Source organism: Gopherus flavomarginatus, chromosome 4, assembly GCF_025201925.1.
Source record: "Gopherus flavomarginatus isolate rGopFla2 chromosome 4, rGopFla2.mat.asm, whole genome shotgun sequence".
Lineage (NCBI taxonomy): Eukaryota > Metazoa > Chordata > Testudines > Testudinidae > Gopherus > Gopherus flavomarginatus.
Window position 1 is genome coordinate 44,304,309 of NC_066620.1, and position 17,409 is coordinate 44,321,717.

The window sequence follows — 17,409 nt, forward strand, 5'->3', positions numbered from 1 at the left end:
TAGGGGTCTCATATTGAGGAATATTTTATTTAAAAGATTATATTTTAAGGCTGCAAATCAATTGTGTGATTCTAGAAATAAATATTAATATTTTAATATATTAATGTTAGCAAAGTACTTCTATGACAAGAAAAGTGTAATTTAAATTTTGCACTAGAACAATTTGCATATTAATGCCAACTTTCTGAAAAACTATGGTTGATAAAAGATGGGAAAACTACTTTGTGGTACACCTCTACTCCCATAAAATGCTGTCTTCGGGAGCCAAAAAATTTTAAAGCATTATAGGTGAAACTGTGTTATATCGAACTTGCTTTGATTCGTCAGAGTATGCAGCCCCACCCCCTCCACACCCTGAGCACTGCTTTACTACGTTATATCCGAATTCGTGTTATATCGGGTCACATTATATAGGGGTAGAGGTGTATATAACATGTATACTATTCATCACAGAGTAGGTTTATAAAATTACATACATCACTACAATCACATATTAAAAACATAAAGTACTACCTCCAGTGGGCTGCTGGACACCTCTGCAAGTGTCCTCAGCTCCCATTACCTTTAATGACCTTTCAAGAGGCATTAATCATTGTAGAGGATTGTATCCTTTTACAGTGACATAGACTGTCTCTGCACTGGAAGGGCAAGTAATACATGCACAGTAAAGCACTGTACAAAGAAAAAAAAAAGATAAAGGCAGCTCATCCAGTACTCAAACATTCCTTAAATTTCATTCCTTGTTAATATAGCTTAGAAAACTGAGGAGGCCTCACCTGAGTTTTGGGAAACCATCCTGAATTTTACGTACCTGTACTAAGGCCCTAAATAGATCCATAGAGGGTTGGATGTACAGTACTGTGAAAACTGTAAAACGTGTGCTGACATCTTAAGAATATGCACATCAGTGAAAGTCAAACTAAATTACTGTCTAAAGCAGGGGTGAGCAATCTTTTCGGCCCTAGGGCCACATCGGGTACAGAAATTGCATGGAGGGTCGGGTAGGGACGGCTGGGGGAGGCTATGCCTCCCCAAACAGCGAGGCGTGGCCTGGCCCCTGCCCCCTACCCTGCCCTCTCGACTCCTACCCCCATCCACCCCCCCCCCGACTGCCCCCTGGGACTCCCACATCCTATCCAAACACTCCTGCTTTCTGCCCCCTGACCATCCCCCTGGGACGCCCATCCCCCATCCAATCCCCCGTGCTCCCCACTCCCTGACCACTCCTGGGACCCTCGTGCCTATCCAATCTCCCCTGCTCCCCACTCACTGACTGTCCCCGCATCCATCCCTCCCTACTCTCCCCGTCCCATGTTATCTGTGGGATGCCGGAAAGGTGAGCTCAGTCCTTTCCCTGTGTTTCCCCTGCTCGTTTGGCTGCTCTCCCTGGCAGTCGGGCAGGGCTCGCTACATCTGGGCTTGGCTGCTGGAGACAGGGGCCAAGAATGCTGTGGGTGGAGGGGGACTTGCTTGCTCTGCCCCAGTCCCCGGCAGCGGGGTCCAGGCCCTTTGACTGCCCCTACTCCTCGCCTTCCGCCCCCTGCTCTCTGACCACGTCACCCTGGAGCACCACGTCTGGCGGCGCTACAGTCATTCTGCCCAGCCGGAACTGCAGCCACGCTGCCCAGGAACTGGGGGAACTGTGACTGCAAGGGAAGCAGCGAGGGAGGGGAGCAGAAAGGGAGGGGCCACAGCGTTGCCTCCACCTCACTGCCGGGGAGTTGGGCTGGCTCCTCCACAGGCCTTTCCTGACCCCACTCCCTGGCAGGACCTCAGGGTCCAGAGGGAAGGGTCCTGCAGGTCCCGAATGTGGCCCGCGGGCCATAGCTTGCCCTCTTCTGGTCTAAAGTATGTATAGATTCCTGAAGGTCCCAGTGCTGTTGCCTAAAACTGGTACTTCTTTCTCTATTATGTGCTGAGATGTTCTTAAATATTTCAAACTACCACCATATTCAGTATCATAGGAAGTTACAGTACCTGCTATATTGCAATATAGTGTTATAAATAATTTCTTGTACCAGTTTCTTCAGTTAGTTTTATTTAATTTGCTGTTCACAAGAGCTGTATCTCATGCTCTTTTGCTATGTTTACATATTTTTTAAAGATATTGGACAGAGAAAGTGACCTAATGCAATCCCAGATTTTAAAATTTTGGGAACAGAATTTGATTACTTAATTTACTTGTAAAACAGGGTCAGTACAGACATTTTCAATGGCATTCCAGTCAATACACCTGACTAGTAACTAAAGTAGTAATTAGGTATCTTGGAAAAGACAGAAAGAACACCTTTTAAGTACAGAGGAATGTATGAAATAATACTGTGTTACTGGTGATAACTCATGCTGAATGTGACACTATGTACCTTTCAATCATCCTGTCCTGGAAACCAAATAATGTTTGAACACACTGAACTAATAGATGAATGAACAATTCGAATGTTTGAACACACTGAAGTAAGGGTATGGCTACACTTGCAGCTGTAGTGCTGGGAGTTAAACCTGTCTTTGTACAGCTGAGTAGGGAAAGCACTGCAATCTGGCCACACTGACAGCTACCAGCACACTGTTGTGGCCACATTTTCAGCATCTGCAGCAGCATTGGGAGCGGTTCATTATGGGCAGCTATCCCAGCATTCAAGTAGCTGCAAAGTGCTTTTCAAAAGGGGAGGTGGTGGAGTGTGACAGGGAGCGTGGTGGGGGAGAAAGTGGATTTTTGGAGCCGACACTCTGTCAGCAGCTGCCTTGCAAGTTCCGACCCCCTCCCCTAACCCCTCTCACTTACTGAAAGCAAATAACCTCTTTTTTTCCTCACAGACCAGACAAGCAGCCTCCCCAAAATGGACCCTCACCTCCCTCCCAAGCGCCGTGCTGCTTCTCTCCTCAAGCCCCCTCCCTTCCCCTCTCTTCAAGCAAACACTAGCTGTGGGCGTTCCAAAGGGAGCTCATTCACAGCAAACAGTAGCTGTATTTGTTTTTTTGATAAGAAGCTCCCGGAGCCCTGAGTTCACAACAAAACAAACAGAGGCATCACCACAAAACAAAGAGAGTTATCTTTACTTAAAAGCATTATGGGAAGCTTCAGGAGGTCAGTTACAGAGTAGTAAAATTATTCCCTGTTTACACTGGCAACCCAGTGCTGCAGTAGCAGCGCTATTCTCTTTATTCCTCTCGTCAAAGTGGAGTATATGCAGCGCTGTAGCGAGGGAGATACAGCGCTGTATGTGCCTTGCCAGTGTGGACGGGGAGTGAGTTACAGCGCTGTAAAGCCACCACCAGCGCTGTAACTCTCAAGTGTAGCCAAGGCCTAATAGTACTTAGTTTGCACTAACGCCCCAAAAAAATAGGATGGAAATCCTCAAAAAAGATACAAGGTGATTCTTGGCCGAAAGTCAATGCAAGTTTTGGCATTTGCTTTAGTGGGTCCAGGATTTCACCCACAGTCCACAAAGTTCTTAATAAACTCAGCTCTTCGAGCCCAATCCTGTAACTTCTCACTCAGGGAAAATTCATACTAAGACTACGTCTACACTGTGCACCTTACAGCGGTCCAGCTATGCCACTACAGCCACGCCACTGTAAGGTATGCAGTGTAGCCACTCTCTGTTGGCAGGAGAAAGCTCTCCAGCCAACCAAATTAAACCACCCCAATGAGGGATAGTAGCTTTGTCAGCGGGAGAGTGTCTCCCACTGACAAAGTGCTGCCCACACCGGCGCTTTTTGTCAGTTGAGGGTGTTTGTTTCACACCCCAATCGACAAAAGCTTTACTGACGAAAATACAGTGTGAATAGCCGAAAGCCAATAGGAGTTTTGCATGAGGTGTTACAAGATTAGCCCTTTGAAAGATGATCCCTTCCAGTTGCAATTAACTTTAAAGCTTGTTTGTTTTTTAAACATTGCAAAGTCCTTCATCACAAGGTAAAGTATTTTAAGGAAGATGTATCTTGCTGACATTTTTTTAAACCTTTTCCTCATTCAAAATGTTTCTTGAAACAATTCTAGAAGATACATCATCTAGATGAGGAATCCAGTTAAGAGGGGAAAGGATGTATTATATAGTGTTAATTAATTTTGTTAATTCTTATTTCATTAATCTATAAACTCAATTATTCTGAATGAAAAAACAAAGCAAAACCGGGTTTCTATAACTACATCAAAGACATAGTCTACACTAGAAAAGTTGTAACAATATAACTCTGTCATGTAGGGGTGTGATTTTTTTTACCTACATGGTTATACCACCATAAGGTCTTGTGTGGAGGATGCAGTTATACCAGTATAAAGGTACCTTTTACCCATCTAACTTTCACTTTCCAAACCAGAATAAGCACCTTTAAAGCAGTGTAACTGCATCCACACTAGAGGGTTTTTTTCTGCTGCTTTATACTGGTGTAATTAGAGAGGCAAAACTTTCTAAGGGTTTGTCTACACTTTCATTTTATAGTGCTCTAACTTGCTGGGGCAGGAGTGTGAAAAATCACACACCCCCACCCCCTGAGCGCAGCAAGTCTAAGCACTTTAAAGTGCTAGCGTAAACAGGCTCCGAGCACTGGAAGCCACGCTCCCAGCGCTCAGAGCTAATCCCCTCATGGAGGTGGATTACCAGGAGTGCTGGGAGAGCTCTTCCCCAGCACTTGTGCACGACCACCCTCGCACTTCAAAGCACTGCCGTGGGAGCACTAAAGTAAGCAAGCACAAAGGCCTTGTCCACACTAGAAAGGGTTTATTTGGTACAGCTATGCTAGTATAGCTATACCAATAAAGCTTCCTAATGGAGACGCATTTCATACTGTCCAGAATAGTTTATACCAGCTCCCCAAACAAAATAAGTTATACTTGCAAAAGGGCTTTTGTTCTTTTTGTTCTTTTTGACAAAATTATGTTGGTTAGGGGGTGTAAAAAAGTGTGATCCCGACTTATATTGCTGTGCCAGTACAAGCACTACCATAGACACAATCATACTAGCAAAAATGAGCTTTTGCTGCTATCGCTAATCTTACTTAGGAGGAGGCACTGCAATACTGGCAAAAATGCAGTTTACCAATATAAGCAACATCTACACCATAGCTTGTCTTTGCTGATATAGCTCTATCGGTCATCCTAGGAGAGAAGCAGTTTACACTGTCAAAAGAGTGCTTCTGCAAATATAGTTTATACTATGGGTAGTCAATAGGTGACCACGGGCCAAATCCAGACCAGCAGACACTTTTGAACGGACCCTGAAATCTTTTTATTTACTTATTACTGGGTTGGTGTTTTTTTTCCTGGAGCCTAAACCTTGGCAAAAAATTGACTACCACTGCCTTATAACAGTCTCAACAAAATCAGCTATTCCAGCAAAAGGACTCTTTTTACTGGTATAGTTGCATCTACACAGAGGCTTTTGCTAACACAGGTAGGTTGATTAAGGATGCAATTTTTCACACTTTTGACACAGCTGTGCCAGCAAAACTTTCAATTGGAGTACAGGCCAAAGTGACACTTGTGAAAATGCCCTTCGTACATTTAGGTCTCAATCCTGTAAATGTTTGGAACTACTCACAAGTAAACATATGCATGTGTTTAAGCATTTGCAGGACTGAGTAGTTACTGACACAGTATCCTTGCTATTGTTACCGTATTTTTGTCACTTACTTACTAATTTGCACAAATTAGTAAAATAATCCACAAGGGATCTCCCAATCATTAGTGCAAATCAGATATATTATGTAGTGTAAATAATCAGTACTATTAATAAAATGACTCCTCCTTCACGCCCTCAATATTATTCTTAGCAAAATAATGTAAAATAACAGCTCTAAAAGTGACACGTTTTCATGTATTACAAAATATAAAATTCAGAGGTAAGCAAACAAGAATTTCACCCCCTTTTAATTGATTTTAAATAATGAATTTGGAGAGTTTATTGTCCTGTCATTAATACAGATTGTCTTAAAAAAACAAACAAGCATTAATAGGGCTGTAGCACTATATGCTCTAGACATTATAGTTTATGTAAAGGGAGAGATTTAAAAAAAAAATAAGGAAAATGTTTAATTTCTCACTGAAAATACAGCTCAAAATCCTTTCATCACCAATAGGCAAAGGCTTTTAAAAATGCCTTAAAATTAATCCCAAAAGAGGAAGTCTTTCAGTACCATCATAAAAGAATGAGAGGTCTGAGTTCGACAGGGACATACTGTGATGTATCAAAAGGCATAAAATTCAAAGGGAAACAAACAATATGCCACATGCTTCAGCAGTTTTTTTACACAGTTTGACAGAGTTCATTCATTTGTCCTAAATATAGATTTTACCCTTTTTCTAAATGCACACATTAATGGGTACACTTTAAACTGTGTAGAATTTGAATGATGAAGTTTTATTTTTTTAAATAGAAGGGAAAATTCAATGGTCTTACTGAAATACACACAGCTCCAAAACAAAAAACAAAACCTATTTCATCATAACAGAACTACCATGTTTCAGCCAGTGGGAGGGAGCCTTCTCATTGGGAAATTCTTTTAAAATCAGTCTTAAAAATTATCATGAAAACATACCAGCCCTCTCTCCACCCCACCTACAAAATACTCATTCATGTCTATCTTGCAGAGAATAATAAAAATGTGTTGTTTACTCACCCACCAAATGGGTTACTTGCCCTAGGCATGTGGCTAAGTAGAATTTTGCAAGGCTATTTAAAGGCAGGTTTTATAGTCTTTCTAGTGATGAAGAATTTTTGTCATGTGTATTGAGACATTACAAAAATCTCTATTCCTATTACTTTTTTATTAAGCTGCCTTGTTTTGATTATTATCATAGCCTGAGACAGCAGCCTTCACCACAAGGAAAGAAATGCTTTAAATCTCACTGTGAAATGAATTTCAAATGAGGGGGTGTTTCCCTCCCCAAGTCTGGAACACATTTTGGATTCACTGGTAAACAAATATTACCACTCACATTACCAGCCTTTAAACAACAGGATCTCCACCCTCTGGGACACAGAAGCTCCCTCACCCCCCACAGAAGTCATTTGGATTTGAAAGCACTTCACACCTCCCAGAAGTGCACCCCTAACTGTGGCAGCTTAGTCAAAGGCTGTGGGGACAATCTGAAAGGGGGAAGCAGGGAAGAGACTTAAAATCTAAGTGGAAGACATGTGTAAGGGCCCTTCCTGAAACTGTTACTGAGAGCAAAATAAATAACCGTGTCATTTTTCCTTAAGAGACCCAGCAACATGATCTTTCATCCCGCCCCCGCCCACACGCAAGAGGGCGAGCGCTTTCACACCCATCTCCACAGTGAAGGAGAGCAGCGAAAGGAGGTTTTCCCTCAGTGAGGAAAGAAGTGCTCTTTGCTGGAGAAGCAGCATTTTGAACAGGCTGAACGAGCGAAGGAAAGGACCTGAGATACGCACAGGAGGGCGATGCCCCACATAGTGGAATGAAACATGAAAGAAAACCCCCAACCGCCCAGGGCTTTAAAATGGCGCCTGTGGGGGAGGAGGCCAGGAGGGAAGAGTCACAGTGAAACTGCGCAACAAACGCTGGCAGGCAGCCAGACAGCGCCATCTTCTCCCGCTCTCCCAGGCACACACAGCGAGCCGGCCCCGTCCACGGGCGGCAGCGGGGCTCGCGCCTTTTAATTGCCATCCTGACGAGACGGCGGAGAGCAGAGTGTGTGTCAGGCCTCGGCCACTCCCCACCCCGCTCAGTAAATAACACGTTAAAATACAAACGCGACCTATTTCCCCTTCAATTGTTAGAGGCTGTTTTTAAAAAATGTGATGCCAGGTTACTGCACCTTCCCCACAAGCCCGTGATCGGAAAGATGATTTATTTTTATTAAGGTTGGAGGAGAAAACAGCTAACAGAACAAAAACCACCCCCCCAACAACGACTTTGCCCATCCTCAGCTCGGAAGGTTTCAGTGAAGCCCCTCCATACGCCAACAGTGCTTGGTGTTGGCTCAAATTCAAAACGAGATTTTTCAGAAAATGCTCAGACCACTAATCTGGTGAACTAGATACGCAGAAAATCCAAGCAGCAGATACACAGCCCTTAAAATGCAAAACCAAAAGGGTTACTAGAGGAAAAGTCGGTTTATTATTACGTTTTAAAATAGATTACAGGTCAATATGTTCGGGGGGGGAGGCTGATCCTACAAAGGAAAAAAAAAGATCATTAAACTCAAATCCACCGCCCCAAAATCGCACGCACACCCAGGGATCCTCAGGTCCACGCCGTGGGAAAAATAAAGACAGGCAAATTCAGAAGCAACCTGCAAAGACCCCCACAAAATCTCGTGGCTACAAGAAAACCGATGAAAAACAAATCCGCCGCAGACACACATCAGAGAAACAAACTCAGAGGAATTACAAGATCAGAGTGGTGGAAGCAGGTAGCGGGGGGAAAATCAAGCCAGGAGTGAAGAAAAAAAGAAAAATCCTTCCCAGCCCCACGCAGCCAGGAGAGAGACGAAGTGTCTCCATTTTCCTGAGCAGGAGGAAGAAAAAGCGTTTCACAGCCCAGAGAGCTTTAGAGAAAAGCAAAGAAACGAGGGGGGAAAAAAGAGGGAGGAGATTTGAAAAGATTATTTTTCTTTCTCCCTCTCACACTCTCTCTATCCCCCTCGCTCCTCACTCTCTCACACTCACACACACTCTCTCCCTCTCCTCTTTCTAGCCCTCTCGATGGCCATCAAGGGGGCGGAAAATAAAAAAAAAAAACCAACAACTAATTTTAAACCAGCTCAATCAATGAGTCATTAAAAGAGACTTTTTTCCCCTCCTCTCCTGCATTTGCATGGCATCAGCAAGAAGAGGGGGGAAAAAAACACCCCAAACCTCTCCCCTCTCTGCAGTTATCAGCCTGGACCTGAAACCTTATCCCTCTCCTCTCGCTCCTCTTTATTTTAAGAAACAACTTTTTTTTTTCCAAGTGGCCTCAGCAGCCACCACCGCAGCCTCGCTGAAAAAGAAATAAATATTTCATTTCCATGTGAATTAGCATCTGCCCAACAACCACCCACCAAAATATCCCTCTTCTTTCTCCCTGTCTCCCCTCTCGCTCTCTAGATATATATTTATATACATAGCCCCAGAGCCAATAGCTCTCTGGGCTGAAACCTAATATCCTGGTTTTGGCAACTCCTGGTTGTTAATTTGCTCCTCTTTCTTTTCTGTCTGTCTGGAGATAGATTTCCCCCCTCTCTTTTCCCTCCCCGAAGGAAGGGAGGAAGGAGGTTGTGTGTTTTTTTTTCCTTGAAATTTTTATCACAAAATTATAATACACTCAAAGGGAAACTCACCGTCATGAAAAAGCAGTGCCTTGTCAACGGGGTTTCTTCGCCATCACATCAGGGGCTGGCAGTGTAAGAGAGAGAGAGCGACACACACACACAGAGAAGGGAGGGAGGCAGGGAGGGGGGAAGAGAGAAAGAGAGAGAGCGAGAGAGAACACTGCACAGCATAACACAGCACAGCACAGCGCGAGCAGGAGTTGCCAGCCACACGGAGAGAGAATAAGCAGAGAGAAAGAAAAAAGACACACACAGCCACCACACAGAGACGTTATTATTATTTTCCAAGCTCTAATTAACACTCTGTTCTTCATTTTTTAAAGTCAGACACTTTAAAAAGTTTTTTTAAAGAGAACTGTAGATCTGACCATCTAGATATAGCTGAGCTGTTCACTTTCAGTTAGAAGTTGTAATCTACTTTTATTTTTGTTTAAAAAAAAAAAAACAACCTTGTATTTTTTCCTAAAAAGATGTAGAAAGCCTCCAAGATTTCTTCCAGACTGAAGTTGTAAAATGCTGGACAATTTTTGTATTTTTTTTAATCTAAAGATGTATAAAACAGGTTTCTTCCTGTTAAAAGTTGCAATCTACTGACCTTTCTATATTTAAAAAAAAAATGTGAATTATGGATGTGTCTCACCTCCAAAAAATACCTTAATAAAAGAAAGTTTAATTAGAAATACCTGACAGCAGTAATAAAGTGAACTTTCGGATCCAGACCTGAAGCCACTGCAAATGCAGAATATCTATTGATTTTAAAGTTTTGAATAATCTAGAAAGGCAAGATCTGATCCAAAACTTGTCAGGGAGTGAACTTGTTGGCATACTGAATTCTGTAATTATTTATCTCACTTAAATATAACTGGGTTTTTAACATACAATATAATTTAAAATAGCTGAAATGTTTTCTTTCAGAACAAAGTAGTTACATTAAAATAAATTCTTCAAAATAAAATTTGGATATGATCGTGTAAGTCTTGCTTACAAAAATTTCATTGAGGATTGCGTCCTGATTCTTACATTGAAAAATTTATAGGTAACGTTATTAGCGCTCTTTAAAAGACCAGTTTCTCCTTTTTCTGCTGCAAGTTTTAGTTTTCAGAATTTTTTATTTCAGAGTGAAAGTAATTTCATAAATGAGCAATTTACCAAAAAAGCAAGGGGAGGAAAGTTTATAGTCTGGACTAAAATTATTTTTCCCCTCACCCTTCTTAAAAAAATTAATTTTGTAAAAGCTCTTTAGAGACCAGGATTTGGAGACTTTATTCGGCAGCACTATTTTTCTTTCGTTATTTGTTAAGTCCCAGAAAATATTCATTTTCAGTTTTTATATAAAATGACCAACTTCAAAAAAATGCCTACGGTGATATAAGTAGAACCTCTCTGAGAAACCAAGGGCCAGATTACATGTTTGATTAATGTACAGATAGTATCTAAATGTCCTAATTTTAAATGTAGATGTGATTAATGTTATTTTTAATGGTTTAAGTTATCCCACCCTAAAATGAAGCTACAAAAGGGCTTATCCCACACAAGTTATCTCACACAAAATGAAACACACAAAAGCACACCACTTCTGGGGTTCTTATTCAGGCAAAACGCCATTTGGGCCAAATTCTTCCTGGAATTACACCCCATTCAATATTATTGACTTTAGTGTGATTTTTGCATGATTAAAAATTATTGGATTGGGCTCCAAATATAGGTTTCTGTTTTCTTCTGATTTGGTGAGCAGAGGAGAGCCTGGTTTTGGAAGGGAACAGTAGCGTGCAGTACTGGCTCCTTTTCCACAGTCCTGCAAAGCACCACCATTAGGGTTCCACAGGTAGTGAAGGGCCAGTGCAAAGTGAGAAGAAAGGGGAGAAGGGTCAAATGATTTTTGGTGGGGTCTCCTGTCAAAAAAACAAAGAAGCCAATGTAAATTACTGTAGAGGCTGCAGTAACTTGCACTTCCTCCCCCTTGGAGGGAGTTTCTAGGGCAATAACCTTGCTGTCCAGGGTCCAGGAGCTGATGAAATAGTAGATGGCTGTACTTGCCTCCACTACTGCTCCCAAGGTCTATGTGGGTCAACAGGTTTAGGGATGAGAACCCTTTCCCTCTTCTACTGGGTAGCAAACTTGTACCCATTTGGAGTTCCCAATCCCCTCTGCAAGAATAATCCATGCAGAGTAGAATTTGGCCTACACAGTTTATAATTTATTATAACGACAAGAAGTTGGAAAGGATTCAACAGTTCAGACAATAATGAGATTTGCACTTAAAGCAGTACTAAAATCCCACTGTTCTACATTTTAAAGTTTGAATTTGTTCTTCAGATTTAAAATAGTAACTTTTCAGAGGACTACTGAATTTAAAACATTTAAAAATGCTTCCTTTTTGAAAAGGGAATTGCAAGTGTCCCTGCACTGAGATATCACCACATCAAGTGGTCCCCATGTCCATGCTCACTTAGTGCGCCAGCGAACAGAGCCAGCAGTGATGGGGAAGACCTTCAAGTGTCAATGTGGTTCCTCCACAGCCTGTTCCCCCAATTAAAATTCTATTCCCCAAATTCCACACTACATATATCCTGATTGCTCCCTGGCTCCAACAACTTCCTCAACCACCATAGGGAACCAAGAGAAATAGTGGCGCTCAGAAATGTGGGGAGCAGAGCAGAGCAAGGTTGTGGAGGCAAGGAAATCCTTAGGAGGACATGGTGTGGCAAGAAGCTATAGCAGGTGTGCAGGGATATGGAGACATGGAGGAGAAGTGAACTGTGGGGCAGGGGAAGAGAGGCTGTGGGGGTGAAAAGTAGAGTTTGAGCTAAGAGGAATAGAGGGGAGAGAAGCTGCAGTCTGAAAAAACATCATTCCCCTTTTCCACATGCAGGTCTCTCCCACCTCTCAAGTCCCATTTCTCTATTCTTCACCCCCTACTGTCCCTGTCTCCCACATCCCCATTCACTCCCACATGCTCTCTCTTCCCTCTACAACCTCCATGGCCCACTACTCTGCCCCTCAAATATCTCATTTAGATTGATGTCACTCATTTTAATGCCAAAGTGACCTACAATCTACACAAATTTGGCATCTCCCTTTACTTTTATTGTTGAAAATTATTTAGAAGCAACAAAATTACAAGAAAAAGATTACCGAATTATCTATGTACATTAAAAGGAATTAGTTTCACAGCATCCTAAATTCCCTGAATGTGTCCTTAATTTTGGGTCTTTGCCACATGGCATTGTACATTTGGAGCTTAGCCAGTTAAAAGGTATGCCTCATACCCTTGCCCCATATCCCTACTCCTTGAAACCACAAATGCATCTATATGTATAGATAGATCAACAGTTAAAAGCTGAAAGTAAGGGGCCATGATAAGAAGGAAGGATATTGGTGGGCTGAGAGTATGCAGATAATCAGGCATGGAGGGGAACAAGATCTCAACAGGATGACATGGAAGAGAAGATTTCAGCTTTATGGGATTCAAAAGGGAAGCTGAGCTATGAAGAGGCATAAGAGGGTTCTGGTGGGAAGGCAGAGGATTGTACATATCAGTACTGACAGTTGTTCACATGGATAGCTGTCACATAGTACTGACACATTTACAAAACTGGGAAATTCCAGTTTTAAACTTTGAGTTAAGATTGCTAGTCTGCATCCTCCTCCAATGCAAACTGTAAACACTCATTCAATAGCCAAACTCCACACCACTCATTAAGTACTTCCCATACAACACACATGATCCATGTCTCCTTCATCTCCCTGAACAACCAATGTTCAATCTGAACTCTGACCATAGATATAATAAACCAACATACCACATTCATAATTCCACATAAAAATTACTGCCTAATTACAATTACCAACATACATCATCCATTCACAAAACTTCCTAAATGTTTTAAAAAAATCCTCACAGCCACTATTGTTAATCTGATACTATGCCACAGTTAAAAACCAATACAAAACCACGTTCAGAACTATGTAGGCTGTAACTTATGAAAGCAACACAAACCCAATAAATATGGTTAAGTTAAGGCTGGTTGTTCAGGTTGAGGATGAAGATGTGTGTGTAGTGAAAGGAGGGCAGCTGTGGTTGAGAAGGGGATGTGATGAGTGGAGTGTAGAAGATCTGCTGAATGACTTATTGTATACTTCCTTATGTTTCATGTTTTTTGTTGGTGAGATAACACTGAGTTAAGGTTAGACTGCTTAAGTGGAGTTTTTTGTATGGGAATGTATATTGAAGAGTGAAAACTAAAAATATTTCTCACATTTAATGAACAAGGACTTGAAAATACAAACACGTTACTTGTGAAAACGTATTTTTCCAGGTCTGGAAAGAGGTCTGGCTATGTTTGGAAGAGAACAGAAAACTGGTATTTGTGTTCCATCATTTGTATATAAACTTTGTGTTTGATGACCCATTTCAAGTCATATGGCACTTGAGGTTTATTATCCTTAAGGAGTCTTTTCTTGGGAACTCTCATGCTCTAAATTCAGTCCCTGCTTCCTGAGGATAGCTCTTCTTTGCATACATTGATACTTATTTCTCCACATCTGTTATTTGTGACACCCAGCTCTCTAACTGGTTCAGTACAGACTTAGTTTTAAAACAACTGCATTTTGGTTGGAATATAATTATTATATTGCATTGCAAAGGATTACTTTTCAAAGCCTCTTTCTATTACTCATGGCAATTAGGACACACCAAGCAAGTTTTACAGCTGTTGCTCTAAAGCTCCAATTAAACAGTGATTTCTTTTGCTTTTCTTTCTTATTTTTTAATACAAAGCCTCACCTTTTATTATAGCCAAATATATATATAATTTTAATCCAAAACTAGACAAAAGCTAAACTTTTAAATTATCAGTATATTAGCTGTAATTTTAAAGAAACAACTATGATTAACTCATATTTCAAAAGCAAATGTAAACCTCCTCTACATTTTGGATTATAGAAAAGTTCTTATGGACGTATAATCATTAATGTGCTTGAGCTTAACATTTGACAAGTAGAAGTAGGTGATTATACAACATGTAATACAAGGAAAACAAAGATTACCTTATGTCCTTTTAGAATTAATACTAGTTTTATTTCTTAAGCGTCTCCCCAAACCCACCACCAAATCCCTCAGAATGATGTATAACAATTCACAATAAAATAAATAGTACAACACATATAAAAAATATTTTCTTTTTGTTTTCTCCCTTTGGGCTGGTGAACTCAGCTTGGGGATGGGAGGCAGGGGTAAATGGCCTGTTGATAATGAGAATAATTTTACTGTTTGGATGGTAATTATAGTATCAAAATGCATTCTACTGTTCAGTTTGAGTTCTGCATTTGGTATCTAGCTCTGGCATCTGGTTCCCTTCTTAAGTGGTTGTTTTAGAGTGGCCCCGGAGGTGGAGCAATGCTGCTATGGGCTGAGATTTGGAGGCCTGGGGGATGGTCCCTTGAGCCCCGTGATAGTGGGAAGGGGGAGACAAAGACAGGAAAATACATATTATTGAGATGTTTGACTTTGACTTTTTTGGCTATACCAAAATTGTTCTCGAAAGGAGAGCATGTCAATGGACAATGATCTTGTCCTATTGTCCTGCCGGTTCAACTTTGAATGAAGTTATAACGATTCAGGATTCAGTGAAAGATGAGGCCCCTGACTTTGCAAGTTTGCCAGAACGTGCTTGGACAATACTTCAGCTCGGTATTCAGTGCCAGCATGAAATGAAGGAAGATCAGCGTGGTGTAACTGTTTTGTTTACATCCAACCAAAAATGCTAGAAATCTACTCCAAAACTGATCACATATATAGTGTGCTATGTCTTGCTTCTCTGAGAGTCCTGGAACAGTGTTATAATGAGATTGGTGTTAATCTGTTACTCACTCTGCTGCACAATGGAATCCTTCTAGGAGCTGCTCAGATTGCTCACCATTGTGGGTTTAAAGGCACCAAAGCGGATAGTAAGAGATTACCGTACCTCAGTCTCCACGTGGATGACAAGTTCTCTGAATAAGATCAAGAGCTCATGGCCATCATGACAATGGTAAATCTATGCCAGATGTTTGCTGGATCAGCTCTAATACTGGGCAGTACTCTTGATATGGTGTTTAGAATAGGAGTACCAGAGTGCCTTAGTGGATGAGAGCTATCTGCTTAGACAAGACTGATGTTGGTTATTAGAGGAAACAACCAGAAGAGATGGCAAAAATAATTTCTGCCTGCCTGAATTAGGCAAATTGTTGATGTTGATCATTTGAGGAACAGGTGCAGAGTCTAGGAGTCTGGCTAGATTCCAAGCTATCAGAAGATCAGGCAGCAATTACAACCAAATCAGATTTGTCCTCTCCCTAACCTGCCCATTATACACAGCTAAACAATTGAAACTGTTTCTATCAGATTTAGATCTTGCAGTTGTCTTCTGTACCTTTGCCACCTCCAGATAAGACTGCCCAACATGCTCTAGATGGGACTACATTTTAAATCTATCCAGAGACTGATGCTGGTGCAGGGCTCAGCAGCTAATTTAGATATCTTGCCATGAGCTCATTATATTCATGGTTTTGGATCTACACTGGCTACTTATTAAATACTAAGTAGAATTAAAAATGTTGATTTTAACCTGGAAAACCCTACTTAATCTAGATGCTACTTACTGGAGAGACCATCTCTCTCCCTGCACTATACTGTCAAAATTGTATCAGTGGGGGCACCTGAGCTAGAGCCCCACTACTATAAAAGAGAGGGAGCAGCTGACAGGGTGTTAACCAGGAGGCCCCCTTAGTTTTGGAACTCCCTCCCCTCCCCTGAATGTCAGAATGTATTGATGTTAAGGGCATCCTGCAAGGCCATGTTATTTTCTCTAGCTGCAAAGGACTAGTAAGGCTTTGGCCAGATAGCTTCAGCATGTTTTTTGCTGCAGTTTTATTGTTGGTTGTTGTGACTATCACCATGAACAGCTGAAGGCTGATTACTGGAAGAATCTCTTTCACAACTGTACATTTAAGGATCATCAAAAAACACCTAGAGCAAGGGACCAGTACTCCTTTTAATCGGCAAATAAAATAAACACATAAAACTACAGTGAGAGAATGAATAAAAGCATCCTCCTTAAAACACTGACCGCCAAGGGAAAAATAGGGAAAGCATAAGGATATAAGCACATAAGAGGTCAACAATGGTTATGTAAAAGTAATACAAAAGAAACTCAGAAAAAAAGATGTAAGATATTTAAAATTGACCTGTGACGGTAACGGATTGGAATAGAGGCCAAGGCGGACCAAGTTCCACATCTTAGGGCCCACCACAGCAAAGGCACAATCAGCATTTGACATAGAATGTACACCGTTCAGGATGCAGCTCAAGTAGGCAATATTAAAGGTGTAATTCAGAAGCTAAACACCAGTGGGTTGCAACAAAAAAAGCAGAAACATGATGGAGGACCTGCTGTTGAGTAGAACTGTGGCAGGAAAGACATTAAATAAAAGGGAGGCAACATAGTAGATAATGGGAGTCAAAATAAATCCTGTGTTCATTTCTGACTCTCCCACTGATTCATTGAGAGATTGTGGGTACATCACTTAGGTCCAACTTTTATTAGTGGCCTCTATTTTTGCGTGTCCAACTGCAAACACCTAAGCCCTCATCCAAGTTATCAGGTACATATGATTCCCTCTATTAACACAGTATCTTTTCAGAGGTGCTGAGCACCAGCTGCTCACAATTGCAGTTTTAGGTGTTCAACTCTTCTGAAAATCAGGACCAATGTGCCTAAAGTTGTGCAGCCAGAAATGGAAGCATTCAAAATTAAAGGCCACGTCGGAAAATTTGGCTCACAATCACTCTGACCTCAGTTTCACCATTTTGATACTTTTGAATAAATGCAAAGTAGTAATTGCTGTAGTATACTTCCACTGCTAAATTATTTTGGATCCTATTCTCTCCTAAGCGAGAATAATCCTGAAGAAAATAGAAACCATCTTTTTACTTAAGAGCTTCCCTTCTAATTCTTCCATCTGGGACACAGGGTTTATCCTGGCCCTTGCTCCAGAAGTGCCAGGGGATTTGGCCCATAAATTCTCAGAGGTCTACAATGGATCTTAAGGGTTTCATTAAAAGCCAGAACCCTTTAGGCTGAGGCCCAGTG

At 41.4% G+C, this 17,409-nt stretch overlaps 1 protein-coding gene across 4 annotated transcripts in view; it reads right to left on the minus strand.

Annotated features, from left to right (window-relative positions):
- Positions 1-17,409, minus strand: part of BICRAL (BICRA like chromatin remodeling complex associated protein) — a 69,224-nt gene that overhangs the window by 43,289 nt on the left and 8,526 nt on the right. Inside the window, exon 1 of one of the 4 annotated variants that reach the window (XM_050951776.1) lies at positions 9,287-9,455. The exons of 2 other annotated variants lie outside the window; for them this stretch is intronic. The gene's annotated coding sequence lies outside the window, so the exon portion shown is untranslated. Of the gene's footprint in view, positions 1-6,618; positions 6,706-9,286; positions 9,456-17,409 lie in introns of those variants that run through there. One more of the 4 variants, XM_050951780.1, reaches the window with a different exon arrangement.